At 51.5% G+C, this 20,373-nt stretch overlaps 1 protein-coding gene across 5 annotated transcripts in view; it reads left to right on the forward strand.

Moving 5' to 3' along the window:
* Positions 1-12,606: 12,606 nt before the first annotated feature.
* Positions 12,607-20,373, forward strand: part of PSD (pleckstrin and Sec7 domain containing) — a 112,803-nt gene continuing 105,036 nt past the window's right edge. Inside the window, exon 1 of one of the 5 annotated variants that reach the window (XM_075130709.1) lies at positions 12,607-12,796. The gene's annotated coding sequence lies outside the window, so the exon portion shown is untranslated. The remainder of the gene's footprint in view (positions 12,797-20,373) is intronic. The other 4 variants (XM_075130711.1, XM_048856946.2, XM_048856949.2 and 1 more) reach the window with 4 other exon arrangements.

The raw sequence follows: 20,373 nt of genomic DNA on the forward strand, positions 1-20,373 counted from the left end.
GTAAAGAGAGCACCATGTTGGGTGGGTGTGGGCTACAGAAACACATTGTGAGAGGCAGTCCCTACTCCTGTAGAGCTTCTTGTCTAAGCTGGGGGATTACCCCTCATTGGCTTGCTCAGATCCCCCATGGGGTCACTTGGTTGCCTGCTACCCTAACAAACCCCAGTTGTACACAGCTCCTGGCACGGACACTCCTCCCTGGAGGCAGCCACACTTTCAAGTTGGTTGTGGAGTCCCATACACACAGTCTGTGAGATGCCTCTGGACCCTGCAGGATGGCAGGCCTGTAAGAGGCAATTACTGTTAGTTAGTCAAAAAGAAAAGGAGTACTTGTCGCACCTTAGAGACTAACCCAATTTATCTGAGCATAAGCTTTCATGAGCTACAGCTCACTTCATCGGATGCATACTGTGGAAAATACAGAAGATGTTCTTATACATACAAACCATGAAAAAATGGGTGTTTACCACTACAAAAGGTTTTCTCTCCCCCCACCACACTCTCCTGCTGCTAATAGCTTATCTAAAGTGATCACTCTCCTTACAATGTGTATGATAATCAAGGTGGGCCAGTTCCAGCACAAATCCAGGGTTTAACAAGAAAGTCTGAGGAAGGGGGGGAGGGTAGGAAAAAACAAGGGGAAATAGGTTACCTTGCATAATGAGTTAGCCACTCCCAGTCTCTATTCAAGCCTAAATTAATTGTATCCAATTTGCAAATGAATTCCAATTCAACAGTCTCTTGCTGGAGTCTGGGTTTGAAGTTTTTCTGTTGTAATATCGCAACTTTCATGTCTGTAATCACGTGACCAGAGAAATTGAAGTGTTCTCCAACTGGTTTATGAATGTTATAATTCTTGACATCTGATTTGTGTCCATTTATTCTTTTACGTAGAGACTGTCTAGTTTGCCCAATGTACATGGCAGAGGGGCATTGCTGGCACATGATGGCATATATCACATTGGTAGATGTGCAGGTGAACGAGCCTCTGATAGTGTGGCTAATGTTATTAGGCCCTGTGATGGTGTCCCCTGAATAGATATGTGGGCACAATTGGCAACGGGCTTTGTTGCAAGGATAGATTCCTGGGTTAGTGGTTCTGTTGTGTGGTATGTGGTTGCTGGTGAGTATTCGCTTCAGGTTGGGGGGCTGTCTGTAGGCAAGGACTGGCCTGTCTCCCAAGATTTGTGAGAGTGTTGGGTCATCCTTCAGGATAGGTTGTAAATCCTTAATAATGCATTGGAGGGGTTTTAGTTGGGGGCTGAAGGTGACGGCTAGTGGCGTTCTGTGATTTTCTTTGTTAGGCCTGTCCTGTAATAGGTGACTTCTGGGAACTCTTCTGGCTCTATCAATCTGTTTCTTCACTTCCGCAGGTGGGTATTGTAGTTGTAAGAGTGCTTGATAGAAATCTTGTAGGTGTTTGTCTCTGTCTGAGGGGTTGGAGCAAATGCGGTTGTATCGCAGAGCTTGGCTGTAGACAATGGATCGTGTGGTGTGGTCAGGGTGAAAGCTGGAGGCATGCAGGTAGGAATAGCGGTCAGTAGGTTTCCGGTATAGGGTGGTGTTTATGTGACCATCGTTTATTAGCTCTGTAGTGTCCAGGAAGTGGATCTCTTGTGTGGACTGGACCAGGCTGAGGTTGATGGTGGGATGGAAATTGTTGAAATCATGCTGGAATTCCTCAAGGGCTTCTTTTCCATGGGTCCAGATGATGAAGATGTCATCAATATAGCGCAAAAGTAGAGTAGGGGCGTTAGGGGACAAGAGCTGAGGAAGCGTTGTTCTAAGTCAGCTATAAAAATGTTGGCATACTGTGGGGCCATGCGGGTACCCATAGCAGTGCCGCTGATTTGAAGGTATACATTGTCCCCAAATGTAAAATAGTTATTGGTAAGGACAAAGTCACAAAGTTCAGCCACCAGGTTAGCCGTGACATTATCGGGGATAGTGTTCTTGACAGCTTGTAGCTATTGCCAACAGGAGAGTGGGTTTGTGCGGGGGGTGGGGAGAAAACCTGGATTCGTGCTGGAAATGGCCCAACTTGATTATCATACACATTCTAAGGAGAGTGATCACTTTAGATAAGCTATTACCAGCAGGAGAGTGGGGTGGGGGGAGAGAAAACCTTTTGTAGTGGTAAACACCCATTTTTTCATGGTTTGTGTATGTATAAGAACATCTTCTGTATTTTCCACAGTATGCATCCGATGAAGTGAGCTGTAGCTCACGAAAGCTCATGCTCAAATAAATTGGTTAGTCTCTAAAGTGCCACAAGTACTCCTTTTCTTTTTGCGAATACAGACTAACACGGCTGTTACTCTGAAACCTGTTAGTTAGTCATAGCTTATAGCCAACATGACAGGTGGCTCAGGAGGAGGAGTCAGAAACACCTGAGTACTGGGACACTGATTCACCCTGGGACCCTGGCCAAGTCCTCTGACTACCCTGTGTCTCAGTTTCCCAGTCTTTAATATGGGGGTGATAAGCCCAGTTTCCCCATTTGTTGCTCACAGTGACTCCAAGCCAGGGAAAGAGGAGAAACACCTGGGGCAACAGGGCAAGAGGGAGATAGGAGAAAATTTAGGGCCAGGATTGTGCAGGGGGCAAATGAGGGGAGCAGGACAAAACAATCCTAGGAGTGGGACCAGGGAGAGAAGTCAAGTGTTTTACTACAGAGTGGGGGGGAGATCAGTGTTTCTTGGGGCTCTGTGTCCAATTTACTGATGCTGTTAATTACAAAGAAACCCAGAACTAAAACCTCACCCAGAGAAACAGAGGTGGCGGGGGAGGAAACAGGAGTGTATCCCAGCCACAGACAGAAATGAAACTGGAGCCACAAGGTCAGTGCCAGCTCTGGGGCAGTGAGGGGACAGGGAGCTTGTCTCCCTTGAGTTGGGAGGGTATTGTGGACAAAATGGGGAATGGAGGACTCTCCACTCACGATGGATGTGTTCACTTCTATTTCCTGGCAGGTGGCTGAGCTGCCCAGGCCTGGCCTACCCCAGTGCTCAGCCCAGAGCCAGGTAGATCTCTGGGCCTGGAGCAGGGAGCTGGGCAGTGGGGTTTGCCAGCCAGTTAGTAGCAGCTGAGTGCAAGGACTGGGGACCTTATGGGGTGTAAGGATCCCCTGAGGCAGTGGTGCTGTGTTAATCTGGGCCAACAGGGCCTGAGATGAATCAATTTGAATTTAATTGTGTGGGTGGATTTGTACATGTGGGCCACCCACCACGGCTGCGGGGAACCAGGGTCGGGGCACTGGGGCTTCTCCCGCCCATCCTGGCGCTTCTTTTGGAGAGCGGGGGGAGGGGCGGCTTCCCCTGCTGCCCCCAGCTTCTGCCAAGGATAGGGAGCACTGGGGGCTTCCACCGCTGCACCCACCCTGCCCATCTGGCGCTGCTGCCTGGGAGCAGGATTGAGGTGCCAGGGCTTTCCCTGCCTCACCCACCCAGTGGCTGGGGCTGCGGGGCCCCTCAGTTGGCCAAGGCCCCTGGGCACAGGCCCTGTAGGCCCAGTGGCTAATCCGTCACTGCCTGGGGTGGGGGAGGGAATGTTGGAGCAGGTCAGACATCGATGCAGCATGTGGCTATTTTGATCTGAGACTCGGTACCAGGGAATAAATAGGATTCCCCATTTGGCAGATGAGGGATTAAGGCACCTTCTGGCGAGTCAATAGACTCAGGCAGGGTCACTGAGCAGCCGGCGCTGACTGAGAATGTGCTGGCACAGCTCTCTCCAGAGACATGCACTAGCCTTAGAGCAGGTGCCCTGCTCGCACTGTCTCCCTCCTCCAGCCAGGACGGGTGTTATACCAATAAAATAAAACCCAGCAGGAACTTATTAAAGGGGATAAGACAAAGTGTCACATTTATTGTGAATACAGAAAGAATTGTAGTAGGCAGTCAGTTATAGCTATAACATTTCATTCAGGTTCACATTCATTCACACGTTCGTTCATACACACACACACAGGTTCTGCAGCTGCTGTATAGTTACCAGTCCTGAATGTAGCTTGAGTTTGTGGCTTGGGTTCGTAGCTTGTGGCGGCTAACTGGCCAGGAAAGCCAGGCACAAGGAAGAGCTGGGTCTCTGTTGGGCATGCACCGATGCCCTTCCATGTTGGCAGCAGAATGTTACTCTCCAAAGTCTTCCATCTCACCCATCCTTTTTGTAGGCTTTAGTTTGAATCCAGAGTCTATAGGTCTTGCTGTGTCACGCTGCCTCTGGGTTCGGTGTGGTCAATCACCTGTCAATTGCAGACATGACTTTCAGCCTAGGACCTGGCTTTGATGTTTCTTCAATTGTACTTTTGTTCTTTTCTCTTGAGGGTGGATTCCTCTTACTTTGTCAGGGCTGTTGTCTGCATCTTCAGCCGTTGGGTGTTTACACTTTATTTCGTCAGGACAAGCTGGGGCTGGAGGTTGATTCCATCATCCAGACATATCTCATTCGCACATCTAAACTAAACTAATAAGATTACAGCAGGGTTTTGCAAAAATGAAGGTTGCAGCAAGCTTTTACAAAATGAATTGAGCATTTTAAAATGGAGTTTGAGTTACAATATGGACAAGTAGAAAAGGAGGACTTGTGGCACCTTAGAGACTAACCAATTTATTTGAGCGTGTTCAAATAAATTGGTTAGTCTCTAAGGTGCCACAAGTACTCCTTTTCTTTTTGCGAATACAGACTAACACGGCTGCTACTCTGAAACCTGTCAATATGGACAAGTGTAAGGAATGGCAAACAGTGAACAGAAGTTACAATATAGACAAGTATAATGAATGACAAACAGTGAGCAGAAGTTACAATGTTGAAACAGTGTAAGTTTCAGCGATTTAAGCAGCAATTGGATTGAAAGTGAAACTCAGTTAGCCAGTTGTTGGGGTAACTGGTTTATGAATGAATGTTGTTTCATTCATAAAACTTTGCTTATGAAGTTATAGTAATAAAGTGAAAAATTAAAAACAATTTCATTGATGAGTTCTACACGGGCACCACCTTTGCACACTTGGAGGTGTCTCCTGAAATAGCCATGGGGTTCCCATCAGGTGCCAAACAGGCTGGAGGAGATTGTTCCAGCCCATGCTAGCCAGACCACAAGGCTGCTGTGAGCTCAGCCCAGCTCTCACAGTGAGCTCTCAAAGAGAGTCTCCCCGGGCATGGCCTGAGAAGGGGCCCTGAGGTTCCCAAACTGAATCCCCTGCTGTGCTTGATAGAATATCCAGTGAGGAATCAGCCTCCCGCTTGCTCAGCTCAGCAGCCTTGGGGTGTCTCCCCCTAAGAGCATCTCATACCCGAGTTGCTGGCTCTCTGGAACCTCTCAGGTCCATCATAGTGTGTCCTGGCAACCTGCTCTTTTACCCTTATTCTGCCCTGGGCTGCTAAGATCCCCTGGAATTCAAATGCAGATTCACCGCTGGAGGCAGGGTGTTCTCAGTGGAGTGCTTGTATAACCCTCAGAGCAGTGTCTGTGATGGGTCCCCCTTTGTGCCTGGTCCAAGGAGGATGTGATGCTGATAGAGCACCAGCTAGGGAGCTGTAGCAGCTCATGCTCTTTACTCTGGAGGTCCCTGCTTCAATCCCCGTTCCTGTGGGCCTGAGGGTTTCTTCATCCTTGGCCCGAACTAAAGGCCTGTCTATTCAGCTGAGTTTTTCCTGGGGGTGGGTTTGAAGGGGAAGGGTCTCCATCGTTTGTGGGCGGATCTAATCTCTGTCTAATCACACATCTAAAGAGCACCTCTTTGTCATGGGTCCTGCGGCTGCTGAGAAGGTGATCAGGAACAGTCAATATGATTCACCACGGGCAAGTCATACCTGACCAACCTGATTGCCTTCTATGATGAGATAACTGATTCTGTGGATATGTGGAAAGTGGTGAATGTGATATACCTCGACTTTAGCAAAGCTTTTGATACGGTCTCCCACAGTATTCTTGCCGGCAAGTTAAAGAAGTATGGATTGGATGAATGGACTATAACATGGATAGAAAGCTGGCTAGATCGTCGGGCTCAATGGGTAGTAATCAATGGCTCGATGTCTGCTTTGCACCAGTATCAAGCAGAGTGCCCCAGGAGTCAGTCCTGGGACCAGTTTTATTCAACATTAATGATCTGGATGATGGGATGGACTGCACCCTCAGCAAGTTTGCAGATGACGCTAAGTTGGGGGGAGAGGTAGATACTCTGGAGGGTAGGGATAGGGTCCAGAATGACCGAGAGAAATTGAAGGATTGGGCCAAAAGAAATCTGATGAGGTTCAACAAGGACAAGTGCAGAGTCCTGCACTTAGGAAGGAAGAATCCCATGCACCGCTACAGGCTGGGGACGGACTGGCTAAGCACCAGTTCTGCAGAAAAGGACCTGGGGATTACAGTGGACGAGAAGCTGGATATGAGTCAGCAGTGTGCCCTTGTTGCCAAGAAGGCTAGCAGCATACTGGGCTGCATTAGTAGGAGCATTGCCAGCGGATCGAGGGAGGTGATTATGCCCCTCTATTCGGCACTGAGGCCACATCTGGAGTATTGCATCCAGTTTTGGGCCCCCACTACAGAAAGGATGTGGACAAATTGGAGAGAGTCCAGCGGAGGGCAACGAAAATGATTAGGAGGCTGGGATACATGACTTTTGAAGAGAGGCTGAGGGAACTGGGCTGATTTAGTCTGCAGAAGAGAAGACTGAAGGGGGATTTGATAGCAGCCTTCAGCTACCTGAAGGGGGGTTCCAAAGAGGATGGAGCTCGGCTGTTCTCAGTGGTGGCAGATGACAGAACAAGGAGCAATGGTCTCAAGTTGCAGTGGGGGAGGTCTAGGTTGGATATTAGGAAAAAACATTTCACTAGGTGGGTGGTGAAGCACTGGAATAGGTTACCTAGGGAGGTGGTGGAATCTCCATCCTTAGAGGTTTTTAAGGCCTGGCTTGACAAAGCCCTGGCTGTGATTATTTAGTTGGGATTGGTCCTGCTTTGAGCAGGGGGTTGGACTAGATGACCTCCTGAGGTCTCTTCCAACCCTAATCTTCTATGATTCTATGATCTGGTGGCAGTATGGATTTTAACAGTCATCTGTCTGAGGCCTTGTGTTGTTCATGCCCCTAGAAAGGTGGGGGCCCTGGATGGGCTGATGTTTGGGGGTGCTAAGCACCTTCCCCTCCCAGAGAAGTCAGTGGCAGCTAGAGGGGCTGAGCACCATTTATTAAGTCAGGCCAAGAAACAATCACAATATGCACTATGGGTCTGATTTCCCACTGAGCTCAGCCTCCAGCAGCTCCAGTTAGGTACCTAAATCGTGTGGCCAGACTCCCGAAGGCCTTGGCTTCCAGCAACCTCTGTTGTTCTCAACGGGTGCTGCTGGGCACAGAGCACCTGCAATCTGGGCCCTGCATCCAGGTGCCTAAATGAAAGCTGAACTATTTGGAAAACCAGGTGCTAACATATCACAGGGTGAGAGAAGCACCTGCTCTAGGAGTGAAATGGGGAATGGCTGCTGCCTCATGCAAAGCCAATATATGCCCAGAATGCTTCACTGTGACATATTAACCCTTCAGATAATTTCTCTGGGCTGTTAAACAGGCACTGTCAGCATCAAACTCTCCAGATGGACACCCAGAATCAGCTGTCACGTTTGGGGGAAATGGTCCTGTTGTCATTTTCCGTGGTTGTTTCCTAGATGTGAAGGTCGGACAGAACCATTGTGATCATCTCATCTGACCTCCCGTATAACACAGGCCAGAGAATTCCATGCTGTTTGTGTGGCTCCATCACAGCAACAAGGGGGAGAAGCACATTTAATGGTGTGAGGAAACATGGCTGTAAAACTTCACACATGGGCCAGGAGACTCAGGGGTATGACCTGGAACTGCTGTTCATTCCTGCTTTGAAACAACCTGGATTTCCAGCAGGCAGCAAACTGCATTGCACAGAGATTGCAATTGGGTTCCCTCGACACCAGTGACCCAAATGAGTGTGGCTTTTTTGCCTGTCCCAGGACCTACCAGCCTCTCCCAGTAATGTAATTACAGACTCTGACTTCAAGAGAGCACTTTTCACATCCTAACCTCTGTGACAGCTGTCTCATAACTGGAGAGCTTCTAGCCTCTTGGGCTGGTTGCCGTTTTCCTTTCAAGCCTGCAGTTCCCGGCCTAGTGGAGGAAGTTATCATAGTTTTCCCTCCCATAGCATCTTGGGCCCAGCTCACAAACATTAGGGAAATAAGTCTCCCAACACCCCTGCATGGCAGGCCAGAGGTGCTACAGACAAGGAAACTCAACAGAGCCAGGTTGTGATATACTGACATTTGTGTGAATGGGAGGTCACTCCGTTGTGGTCAGTGAACTACATCAGTGTAGAACTAGTGGGAGAGTGGAGCAAGGCTCAGGGGGGTTAAGGCTCCCATTTTCAAAAGTGCCTCTTGAATCTGGGGGCCAAACTTGGTCCAGATTTTCAGCTGTGCTGAGCACCTGCAGCTCCCATTAACTTTGGTAGAAGTGTTAGATGATGTCGCATCTTTAAGGCGAGATGGGCCTGTACAGGGGAGATCTTGGTGGATTGGTAAATTGCCTGGACCACAACCAGTCATTGGAATGTCGATGCTTATTGCCAAAAACAGCCAAGTCAGTAGCCTTTAGTGGGCCTGTGCAGCAGCCTTAGCATAGCTCACCCAGGAGAGGAGGGGGCTTGAGCAGCCATAAGAAAGGAGCCTTGCCCTCATCCTTCCTGATAAGATCTCTATCGGAATTACTGAGGAATGTGTTTTTAGAAAACAGGAAACTTATTTGCCCTCTGGGATGTGTTTGTCAGGACCCTCAAGCGTGTGGACGTTGCAAAAACACATCTGTCTAATTAACAGTCTGAGGAAACCTCTTGCTTAACCTTTAAAATTGCTTGCTTAACAAGTTTTTTTGACTGACATGTTATTGTCATACTAACAATAAATAAGAGGGGAGAAATTTGGGCTAGTTGGATCACTTTGTGGACATATCTGAGGGTCCCCAACGGAAGACGGGCCATTGGACTGTTGCTGTACCACTCAAAAAATGATCTAGACTTCGGTAACTATGTGAGAGTTGGGGTGTTTTTACTAACCTGTTGTGGACCGTAAGTACTTGAGACTAAATGAAGTGTGACTTTAAGTAAGAGCATGGTTTGTGTCAACCATCTGTTGGTCGGACAGCCGTGTCCCCATTGATTTATTTCCTGCTGCCCTCTCGCTCAGGTAACAGGCCTAGCCCCACTTGTGACCCAGTGACTCAAGGGGTAATGTCACATGACAGGTGGGTCATGTGACTAAATTATCTCTTGGGGAAGAATTAGGAGCAGAGGTGTGTGGAAGAGCCAGGGAGGTCAGACTCCAAGCAAGAAGCCCCGGGAGTCACTGTTGGATAGAGAACAGGAAGAGAGAGACTCCATTTGTTTTGGACTTGGATAACCCAGAAAGTGTGACGTAGCTAGAAGGCCAAATCCTTGTAGAAGGGAGGAATTATTGCAAAGAACCCAGAAAGAACTGAGAGAAGGTGCCTGCAGAGCTACTTCATGCCACAAGGGGGCACTCTAGAGGTGGTGATCAGGTAACAGGTGCTCAGCACCTCTGCAAATTAAGCCTTAGTTATCTCATGTTGGCACCCAAAATCAGAGGCCACTTTTTCAAGTGTGGGCACCCATGACTAGCCCAAGGCTTAGCTCAGGTGCCCAGGCCCAGAATTTGCCTTCCGGGCTGTATTTCCCCTCCCCTGTCAGAGGAAGGATCAAGCATTTATGAGTGTGAAACAAGAACAAGTTTTGCTCCTTGATGAAAATACAGAGTCTGTGAAATTCCTTGGGGTGATGGTTCCGAAGAGGCAGGTAAAGGCCTAGAATTCAGACTAACCACTAGAAATGCCAGCCCCACCAGGGGAAATGAGAAGTGATCTCTTCTATGTAACCCTGACCAGAGATCTCTTCAACCAAGTGCTGCTGTCAGCATTGATAAAGTGCAATGCTAGAGGGAGAGAAATGTGCCGCTGGTATCTGAATTGCTGCCCTGTCCTTTTCATTGCCCCACTCCATGTCCAGCTTTGGGACAATTAGAGGGGAGAAGACATTGGCAGGACCTATGTGGGGAGGAGAATTAGCAGGGCTGTGTTTTGTGATAGTATATTTCAAAATGTAAAGAGGATACATATGTCAAGTGATTTAGGAGAAAAATTTCAATGTTGTTAAAAACACAGAACATGTGAGCGAATGTATAGCTAACCCCCGTTATGCTGAAATGAATCAAGATTTTAAAAACATGGAAATTAAAACCATTTACCTTTCAACGTTCCCCCTGCTCTTTAGACTGTAAGTTTTTGGAGCAGAGCTAGATTCTGCTCTCAGCCAATTCCCTTGCTGAGGAGTGATTCTGGATTTACACTGGTGGAACTGAGCTCAGAAACTAGTCCCTGTCTTTATACGTGCCTAACACATTCTTGGTGCTATACAAATAATTAATAATGTTAGAAACCTAAACAGGCTAGCACTGGGCTAGTGCATGAAAACCTGGGAGAGAAACTGGCTAAAGATTAAACGAAACTGACCAATCTGAGCCAAGTTGAGTGAAATGCAAAAAATAAACACAACGCAAAAGGCAAATTCGATGTTCTGTTGCATTTCTTTTGTTTTTAAACATTGCAGGTGGGTTAAGCAGCTTTTCAAGCTTGTATGACTTCAAGGAAGTACCCCACAATGGTACCTCAAAATCAGACCTGCTCTAAGGGGCTGCAACTCCAACCAACATGAATACAGTCATGTCCATTTACACCAGTGCTGTATTTGGATCCAGGCGTATAGCAGTCAAAAAAGGGAAGCATGAGGGGAAAGAAGCGTGGACCTCATGAACGGAGGTAGGAAAGGGGCAATGACATACAGCCAGAAAATCGTTTGCTTTACACTGAATTTCTCTTCCAATTGGTCCCCATGGTCTCTGGCATTAAGGGCTGGATCCTGCAAGGTGCCTAATGCCATGGCTCTGATCCAGCAAAGCACTGGAGCATGTGCTGAATGGGCCCCCTCACATCCTTAGAGGTAAGCATGTGCTTGGAGGGCCAAGCGCCCAGCAGCATGCGGGATCAAGCCCTAAAGGGCCCACAGTCCAGACCACCAGGCTGCTGCTTGATTTCTGGGTGAAGGAAGGCGCCTTCCCTGCCCCCTCCCTCCCCCTCCCCGGGGAACGCAGAGGAATTTCAGGGGGAAGGCTCCCCCTAGCGTCCATGGAGGTTTTGCCACTCAGGATAGGTTGGGAGGAACCAATGGGATGAGAAGATCAGATGCTGCTACATCCCGGGTGATCAGTAAAGCCCCTTTGCCCTCTCTGGCTGGCTTCTGCCTGCATCTCTGCAGCTGGTCTCCAGGTGCAGGATTTCAAGATGGGAGCTAATGCCTGGTTTGCTGTGTGACTGCTGGGGCGGGGGGTGTCTGGGCTGCACTGCTTGGGGGTGGGGGAGCACGGCAGAGCTGTGCTGGGGGGTACAGCAGAGCTGTGCTGGGGGAGGGCACGGAAGGGCTGTGCTTGGAGGGTCACTGCAGGGCTGTGCTGGGGGGACAGATCAGGACAGGGCTGTGCTGGCTCGGGGCATGGCAGGGCACAGTTTGGGGTGGGGGGAGGGAAGCCGGCAGGGCTGTGCTGTAGTGCCATGGGGATTGGCCCACACTGCTCCTGATGGCAGGCCCCTGCCATAGATGAAGGACCCCCCACCCCCAGCACGCTGGCCAGGGACCAGCCTCAGCTCTGTGCACACGGTGTTTGGCCCAGCACCACGGGGTGTCCAGCCTGTGTGAAAGGGCACGGAACCACCCCGTGCACAATCACCGCCCCCTCACACCCACACACAGTTACCACCACCCTTCCCACCACCACACCCATCCACAGTCACCACCCCCCCTCAGACTCACACCCACACAATCACCACCGCCCCTCACACCCACCCACAGTCACCCCCCCTCAGACTGACCCCCACCCCCACACAATCACCACCGCCCCTCACACCCACCCACAGTCACCCCCCTCAGACTGACCCCCACCCCCACACAATCACCACCGCCCCTCACACCCACCCAGAGTCACCCCCCCTCCGACTCACCCCCACACAATCACCACCACCCCTCACACCCACCCACAGTCACCACCACCCCTCAGACTGACCCCCACCCCCACACAATCACCACCGCCCCTCACACCCACCCACAGTCACCCCCCCTCAGACTGACCCCCACCCCCACACAATCACCACCTCCCCTCACACCCACCCACAGTCACCCCCCTCAGACTGACCCCCACCTCCACACAATCACCACCAACCCTCACACCCACCCAGAGTCACCCCCCCTCCGACTCACCCCCACCCCCACACAATCACCACCACCCCTCAGACTGACCCCCACCCCCACACAATCACCACCACCCCTCACACCCACTCACAGTCACTCCCCCCAGACTCACCCCCACCCAATCACCACCACCCCTCACACCCACCCACAGTCACCACGCCCCCAGACTGACCCCCACCCCCACACAATCACCACCACCCCTCACACCCACCCACAGTCACCCCCTCAGACTCACCCTCACACAATCATCACTCACACCCACACACACAATCACCACCACCCCTCACACAGACTCGTACGCAGCTGACCCCACCTCCCCCGGGCTCCTATCTCACCCCTCCCCAGCCGGGGGAGCAGCCGGAGGGGCGGGCGGTTCGCATGCGCGCTGGGCTGCCCGCTTCGGAGCTGTCCCTTCAGCACCACGCCGAGCCGGGACCCCCGCCCGGCCGGGGCGGCGAAGCCGGTAAGTGTGGGGGGGGGGGGGAGCACCGCGCCCTGCTCCCACCTAGATCCCGCCCTCCCCATGCACACCCCGATCCTGCGCCGAAACACCCTGCCCCTCAGCCTACACCCCCAGCCATCCCCTCTGCCTTTCATCCAGCCTCTCTGTCCCGCACCCACACACCATCCGGCCCTCTGCCTCCACCCGCATCCCCTCCTCCCAGCCCCCATCCATGCATCTCCCACCCTGCCCCCCACTTCCAACCAGCCCCTCTGTTCCCCATTCTGCCCCCACCCTCACAGATTTCCTCCCCTCCCCAGACTGCCCCCTCCCCAGCCCCACACGTCCCCCACCCAGACACCCCTGCCTGCCATAGCAGCCCCCAGCCCCCTGTTACCCACCCGCCCCTCTTCAGCACCCTCACACTGCCCCACCTCTCCAGCCCCCAGCCCTCCCTCCCTGTCTTCAGCTCCCCCACGCTGGCCTGGCTCTCCCTCGGTCGCCTCAACCTGACCCCATCATCCCCACTCCATAGTGACACCTCCCCCCACCCTCTCCCTCCACGCCTTCTGTCTGTCCCTTGCCCCCACATCCTACCCTGCTCCCCTCCTCCCCACTGCCTCTCTGTCCCCTCTCACCCAGCAGTTATCAGATCGAAGGGAGCAGGGAGCCCCAGCTTCTGGTGTGCAGGCAGGTGGGTGTCCACCCAGGGGTGGGTGCCCATCAGGTGCATCCCCTTATGTGTGGGGCTGTGGTTGGGTGGAGAAGAGGGACTAGGGCATGAATGTATCAGAAAGGAGATGCCAAGGCAGCCACACATGGTGCACCCAATGTGGGGCTTCTGCTCCCAACCTTCTGCCCCCACCCACACACCCCCTGAGAGTGCCAGGGGGGCCAGGCCATTCTGGCTTGGACAGGTTGGAGGGAGCAGGATCTGCTCCTTTTCCTCTCTGCCGCCTCAGGTGCGGTATGGCTCCAGACCTTCCTGGGGTAAAAAGGAGGCAGCTGGGGGACTCCCAGCTCAGACAGTCCCTCTCCCATCAAGCACCCCATAAACTCCAGTGTCTCCTGTTATTCCCACTTCTGATTGCTTCACATGCCCCTGATGAGATGGGGAGGGAAGCTACAGGATGCGGGGGGAGAAGAGGAGTGGGGAACGTTTGATTGATTACACCCATTGTCAAGGTCCAAGCACTTCCCAGGTAAATCCAGGCTGCAGGATGTCTAGTTCCCTAACACACTTCCTGGGTCCCTGCCCCTCTCCCTTCCCTGCTGGAGGCGGCTCTGCAGGGTTTTGCTTTTTCCTTTCCATAGTGCCTCGCTTTCCTCCCCCCACGGGTGGTCTCCCCCAGGGAGGTTCCCCCGAGAAGCAGCCCATGCAGCTCCCCCAAAAGTTCTGGGACTCTCAGTTCACTCAACTCCTCCGGACCCCCCTCCTCCCAAGCTGCAAATCTTTTGTCTCTGGCTCTCACACCCACCAGCCCCCCGTTTGCCCCTCAAGCTGCTCCCCACCTCCCCCACTTTGCCCTCCCTCCTGCCCATCCTGTTCACAGTCTGCCCCTGCCCCATATTGCCTTTGCCCACTTGACCCCCATCTTTCCTCTAGCCCTCTCTGTGCCCTTGACTTCCATCTCCCCCCTACTGCTCATCTCCCCCTGCTACCAACCCCCATCTTCCCATCCAGCCCCCTCAGCCCCTTACCCTTCTCCACTCTGTCATGCCCCTTGCCCTTTTACCATCTCCTGCCTTTCCCCAGCCCATCACCCTCCCTAGGCTCCTTCTGTCAGCCCTCCTCCCCACCCACTCCCCTCACATGGATGGTCCCCCTCCTGTCTGCACTCGGAAGGGGTGTGGGAGGATGTTTCCTCCATTGCTGTGCCATTGAGTCGGGGAGAGAAGAAGGGATGTGTTCTCTTATTAGTGCAGTTACCATAACAACTCTGTGCAGGGCTTCTTTAAAAATAGAAGTGATTGTTTCTCCTCACTTTCCCCCAGCTTTTCAGGGCTGCCATGCTGGGTGGGTCTGGCTGCCTCTGATGAATTTCATACAGTGTTAGTAACAATTCAGAGGGCTGGTAAGGCAAAGCAGCCCCTTCCCCAGCATTGCCAAGGGCCGTGTCTGGAGCCATGTAATAGGCTGATGGGAAGACATCCAAGGATTAGTGGCTGGGCTGTTCCGGGGGGGGGGGGGGGAATGGGTGAGGGAACAGTAACAGGGCCATGAGAGATGAGTTTGGTAGGTCTCAATGGACAGAAGTGATGGAACTAATTGTCTCTCTGTGTAGGGGGTCTAGGCAGAGAGACCAAGGAATGAGCGGGGCATATTTGGTGCCCGTGCTATGGATAAGCACAGGGCGTGCCCATGCTGTAGCTAAGGAGAGTGTTTCCATCTCTAGGGCTGTCAATCCAGTGATAAATTTGCTCCTGAAGGCTGCCCAGCGCTCTTGGATCAGCCAGAAGGTCCCTGATCTTTCCTCGAGCGTACCACCTCTGTCCAAGCACCAGCCCCATTTAGTCTGTTACTATGTACTGTGGCATTTCCATCCAGAAACAAAGTGCTGGCCCCCGACTGCATTTCAGTCAATTTCTCCGCTCCTGGCTCGAGTCAGATCTCTTTGAACTCCGTGCTGCTCTCTACAAATAATGCAATGCTGATGATTGCTGTTAGTAGTGGCGGCTGGACCAAGTGTCCCCTGACAAAAGAACCAAGTAGGTAGACTCGTGAGCAAGTGTCCTCCAGAACCTGGGCCCAAAGTACCGCTCCTCAGCTGCTTTCCTGAGGGTGGAGCCCAGCTACTGCTTCTGAGCATCCTTCCTGCTCTTAATAATATGCTATTTCTGTCAGGATTTTTGAGAGCTGGTTTGACAGACCTGGGAACTGAATTCCACTCATTACTCACAGCCTGGGCAATGGTGGGAGCTTCCCCCATTCTGTCCCCTGCCAAGGGGGAGTGGGCAGTTTGATCATCATGGTTGGCTGGTTGCATGCCAATATGGGGGGGCAATTTGAGGGGTATGTTTTTAAGGCAGAAGTACCTGATGTCACAGGGTGACTGGCCCTTTAAGAAGTAAGCCCCATCTATGCTTCACTCGGCTCTCCTCCCGAGGTGGGGAAGACACCTGACAGACTGGTCATGTCAAAATCAGGTCAGGCATGGAGATGTAGGAGAAGCCAAACAGAAAGGGGGCAGATAGTTTGGAAGAAGTTTGTCTGCTGACCCAGACCTGCACAGGGCCAGCTTAGAGAAGCTGACTGAGGTCTGCAGCCAGCCGGTGTTATCCGTGCAGCCCCCAAGGAGGAAGGCTTTGGGAATCCTGAATCAAGGGGGGTCAATGGATGCACTGGAGGGGCTAAGGACCAATGGGATGTACCATAAGAGATGTAATAAATGAGACCCCTTGGAGGGAAAATCTCAGTTCACAGTACTCTGGCCTGGGAGTGGCATTATACAAGAGCCAGGCAGGGGAGTAGAGATCAGCGCACCTGCAGGGTGATGCTGCGCCACAAGAGGGCATCCTGAGGGGCAGTTGCCTGTCAGTGACACCTGTCTACCTGTCTAAGGTACTTGTCTGGCCCCCATCACCAGGGTATCCAATCGTCATTGTCACAACACCCCGTGAGGTGGGGAAGTGCTCTCATCCCATTGTACAGACTGGGAACCGAAGCGCAGAAGTCCAGCAAGTCAAAGGTATTTAGGCTCCTAGATTTTTGAAAGTCTCAAACCTATTTAGGGACTTTTGAAAATTCCACGAGGCACCTGTGAAATTCTGGCCAAGATCCAACAATTACTGGGAGTCAGGCCCCTAAACACCTCTGAGGAGCTGGATCAGAGTGGTTTGCCTAAGAGACACTATGCAGGTGAGGTGAGATCTTTTAATGGGCCAACTTCTGTTGGGGAGAGAGACATGCTTTGTCTAAGGTCACACAGGACACATATGACAGAGGTGGTCCTCCAGTGACATCAGGGCTGCCCTTACGCTGTGCAGGGTTGGTCAGGCCTAAACTAAGGAACTGCAGCCAGCTCCCTGCATTGCTTGTGCCTCCTCCCTGTCCATCCACACCATACTCAGCCAGTTGGAGAGCCAAGGCCTCAGCAGCTCAGTGCCTCAGTTTCCCCCTAGGTGTAATAACCCTTCTCTATTTTACAAAGGTGGGGGTGTTATGAGGCCGAATGTATTGTTTGTAAAACGCTTTGGATCCTGCAGGCAGGGTGCCTGGCAAAGAGTGGCTGGTTCCTTTAAGTGAAGCAAGTCCAGCTTCCCTGATGACTTGTCTGATGGGCCCAGGTTGGGCTAATGAGGGTGCAACAGCTGCTTTAGAAGCTAGCTAGGCAGCTGCAAAATGCAAAATGGAGGAAGGTCAGAAGAATAGCCCAGGGAGGGGCTGAGGGGAAATCTCTGTGGAAAGCTGAGTCTTGAGAGGAGGTCAGAAAGAGGACAGCGGAAAGAAGACACAGAGGAGGACAGAGATTCAAATAGCAAAAAGACTCTGTCATGAGATGGGAGGATATTCGTGTTGGCTGACTGTTGGGGGTGGGGGAATGAGCAGTGTACCCATGAAAATGTGCTGGGAGAACCTGGTGCTGAGGAGAAGGGGTTGACAAAGCTCTGCTTTAAAGACTATGGGTGAAATGTTCAATAATAAACCAGCAATGGGGTTGCTTAATGCCAGAAGGGATCCGTGTGACAACTGACGAGGGGCCATGGTCGTGACTGCGTCCGTAGGTCCATGTTCAGCTAACAGCAGATGTGTGGACAGCCCCCAGTGACAGTGCCATAGTAGCAAAAAGCAGCCCATTCGCCAGGGGCAGAGCCTATGGCGAGTCTCCTGCGTAACAGGTGTGTGTGTATATGTGGGCTGAGAGGGTTTATTTCAGTGCCATTGGTTTGCTTGATGTCTCTACTCACTAACCAGAGGTGATCCTTCTTCATGCTGTTAAATGTGAGAGTGGTGGCTAAGTGCTACTAACCTTCAGGATTTTGCACCTATAACCGAGTCCTGGCTGGAGCACGCTTCAGGGTTGCTGTTGACACAGTTGTCTCTGTCTGGGCATGAGGGTCAGGAGGAGAGGAAAGATTGGGGAGGTGGGCAGGCTGTGTTGTTTGCATCTGGCCTTAATTGCAGGTCTCCCAAAAACTACATCTGACAGAGTGTCTTCACTCTGGATTAGCTTTAAAGCACTCTGGGGCATTGTTTGCATTTAATCCACCTTGGACAGTTCACCCCCTGTGCAACTTGGTGACTAGAAAACTAGAAAGAATAAGAGCATGTGGGCCCTGATCTGGAACATGAAAAGCATCTTCAATTCCCAGGGAATCTGTTTCCTGTTGTGTTGCCATAGTGGGTAGCCAGAAATTCTCCCCTAAGGGAAGAGATCTCCGCTGTGCCGAAAGCTGCCCCCAGCCTTGCTCAATGGAACAAAATTTCCGTTTGTTCAAGGAGGCGGTCATAAGAACAACCATTTTGGGTCAGACCAAAGGCCCATCTAACCCAGTATCCTGTCTACTGACAGTGGCCAATGCCAGGTGCCCCAGGGGGAATGAACAGAACAAGTAATCATCAAGTGATCCACCCGCTGTCGGTCACCCTTTCTGGGACGAGAATTGTGACTATCTTGTGAATTTTACAGGCAGGCAAATTTCCATGTAGACCCCAATCCTGAAAGCTGGTCTGCAAAGACTCCTGTGTCTTTGCAGAGACTTAGCAGCAGCCCTGCTAGGGAGACACAGTTCTGCATGCAGTGAGCGATGCAGGTCCCCCTCTGTGCCGATCTACAGGATGGGTGTTGCTATAGCCACCACTTACAGAGGCTTGGCTCTTTAGCTCAAACTGTAGTGATTCATGCAGCTCTGGAGGTCCCCGGCTCAATCCCCAGAGTGTCCGCCAAGAGTGGGATTGACATATAAGCATGGAATAACTCACTTAAAATGATAAGTTATATCATTTGGGGTTTACCTGATGGTAAAAGGCATATATTTTAGGGTCCCTTCAGACTGTTAGAGCAGGTGACCTGGCACCAAGACTCCTGGCTTGTATTCCCAGCTGTGCTCCTATTTGACCTTGGTGAGTCATTTAACCCCGCTGTGCCTCAGTTTCCCCATCTCAGCCCAGAGGACAAACTCTTAGTAAGAGGGGGGAAGAAGAGATTTATTTAATTCATGGAGCCAGCTCTGCCTACCGTGAGCCCTGTGCAACCCCACCCCACCGACCATTGTTCTCAGTTACGCATGGCAGGCAGGGGCCTCTCTGATGTCACAGGAATCTTTTACCCGCCTCTCATCACACTGGCAGACAGTGTCCTGCACACAGACACCTGGATGCAAGGTGGATCCTGGTACCCAGCCAGAGTAAAACCCTTGTTTTAAATATGGAAGTAGATCACCCACATAGGAGCTGGACATGACCTCTTGGCTCCAGCCTAGCAGCCAGGGCGGGATCACTCCTACAGCTTCTTCTCCAGTTCTCATCATATTTTCAATGCCCCCAAAGGACGGGGGTTCTGTCATTTCCTTTGGGAGATGATTCTGCTGCCTAATACATCTCCATGTCAGAGTGTTTTTCCCTGATATTCAGCCTAGATTTGCTTCCACTCAGTTTCATCCCTGTAATCATAATTACACCTCCCCAAACCATCCCGGGAACTCTTGGTGTTTCTGCACCCATCAGTTACTTGCATTCTCTTCTCCCATCCCGCCAGGCTGCGGGGGTCCATCATGTTCTCACTGTTCTCCATAAGACAGTCCTGCCTGCCATGCATTAACTGCTGCTGCTCTTCCCTGGACTTTCTCCTGGTAGCTGATACCTTTCAGGTGTATCATTGACCCGTAAGCCCCACCTGCTTATTTCTTGCCTGCCTGCCTCCTGGACTCTGTTCATTACCACCTGCTGTATTATTATTATTTGCATTACAACAGCAAGCGAGACCAGGGCCCCATAGTGTTACGTGCAGCACAAACACACAGTAGAGACAGCCTTTGCTCCAAAGAGCTTGCAGTCTAACTAGACAAGACCAACAAACAGTGGGAGGAGAAAATGAGCATCAGGGATCTGAAGTGGCCCAAGGTCACACAGCAGCTCGGTGGCAGGGCTGGGACTAGCTCCCAAGTCTTCTGACTCCCACTTCAGTGTGCTACCCCTAGACCATATTGCGTTAGTGCTTTTCCCCGGTCCGTGGGTGCAGAATCATTAGTAACTGGGTACTGTTCTCTTCATGGCCAAGGGACAGAGATTGACCAGACCTCAATATAACCTGTGGGACTCTGAAATGAAAGGTCAGGCGTGAATCCAGCCGACATATCAACATCTGAAAATAACATACTGGCCTTGTGCAAAGCAAAGTGTAATGAAACCAGCTGAAGATTTCCCAGAGCCAGTAGGAGGAAACAGTGGATTCAAATGGAGAAGGGATGGCCCTGGATTAGCCAACTCAGCATGTCATTCCACCCACCCCCTTTCCTCCTCCCCTTGCTCATTCTCAGCAGAAATTCATATAGGTTGTTGGAAGCAAACAGGACCTTTCAAAAGTTACACTACACGAGCTAGTCCCAGAATACTTTTTCCCCTTTCCAAATTTGTGGAGGCAGTGATGTCTAGTTGT

This window comes from Caretta caretta, chromosome 7 (assembly GCF_965140235.1).
Source record: "Caretta caretta isolate rCarCar2 chromosome 7, rCarCar1.hap1, whole genome shotgun sequence".
Classification (NCBI taxonomy): domain Eukaryota; kingdom Metazoa; phylum Chordata; order Testudines; family Cheloniidae; genus Caretta; species Caretta caretta.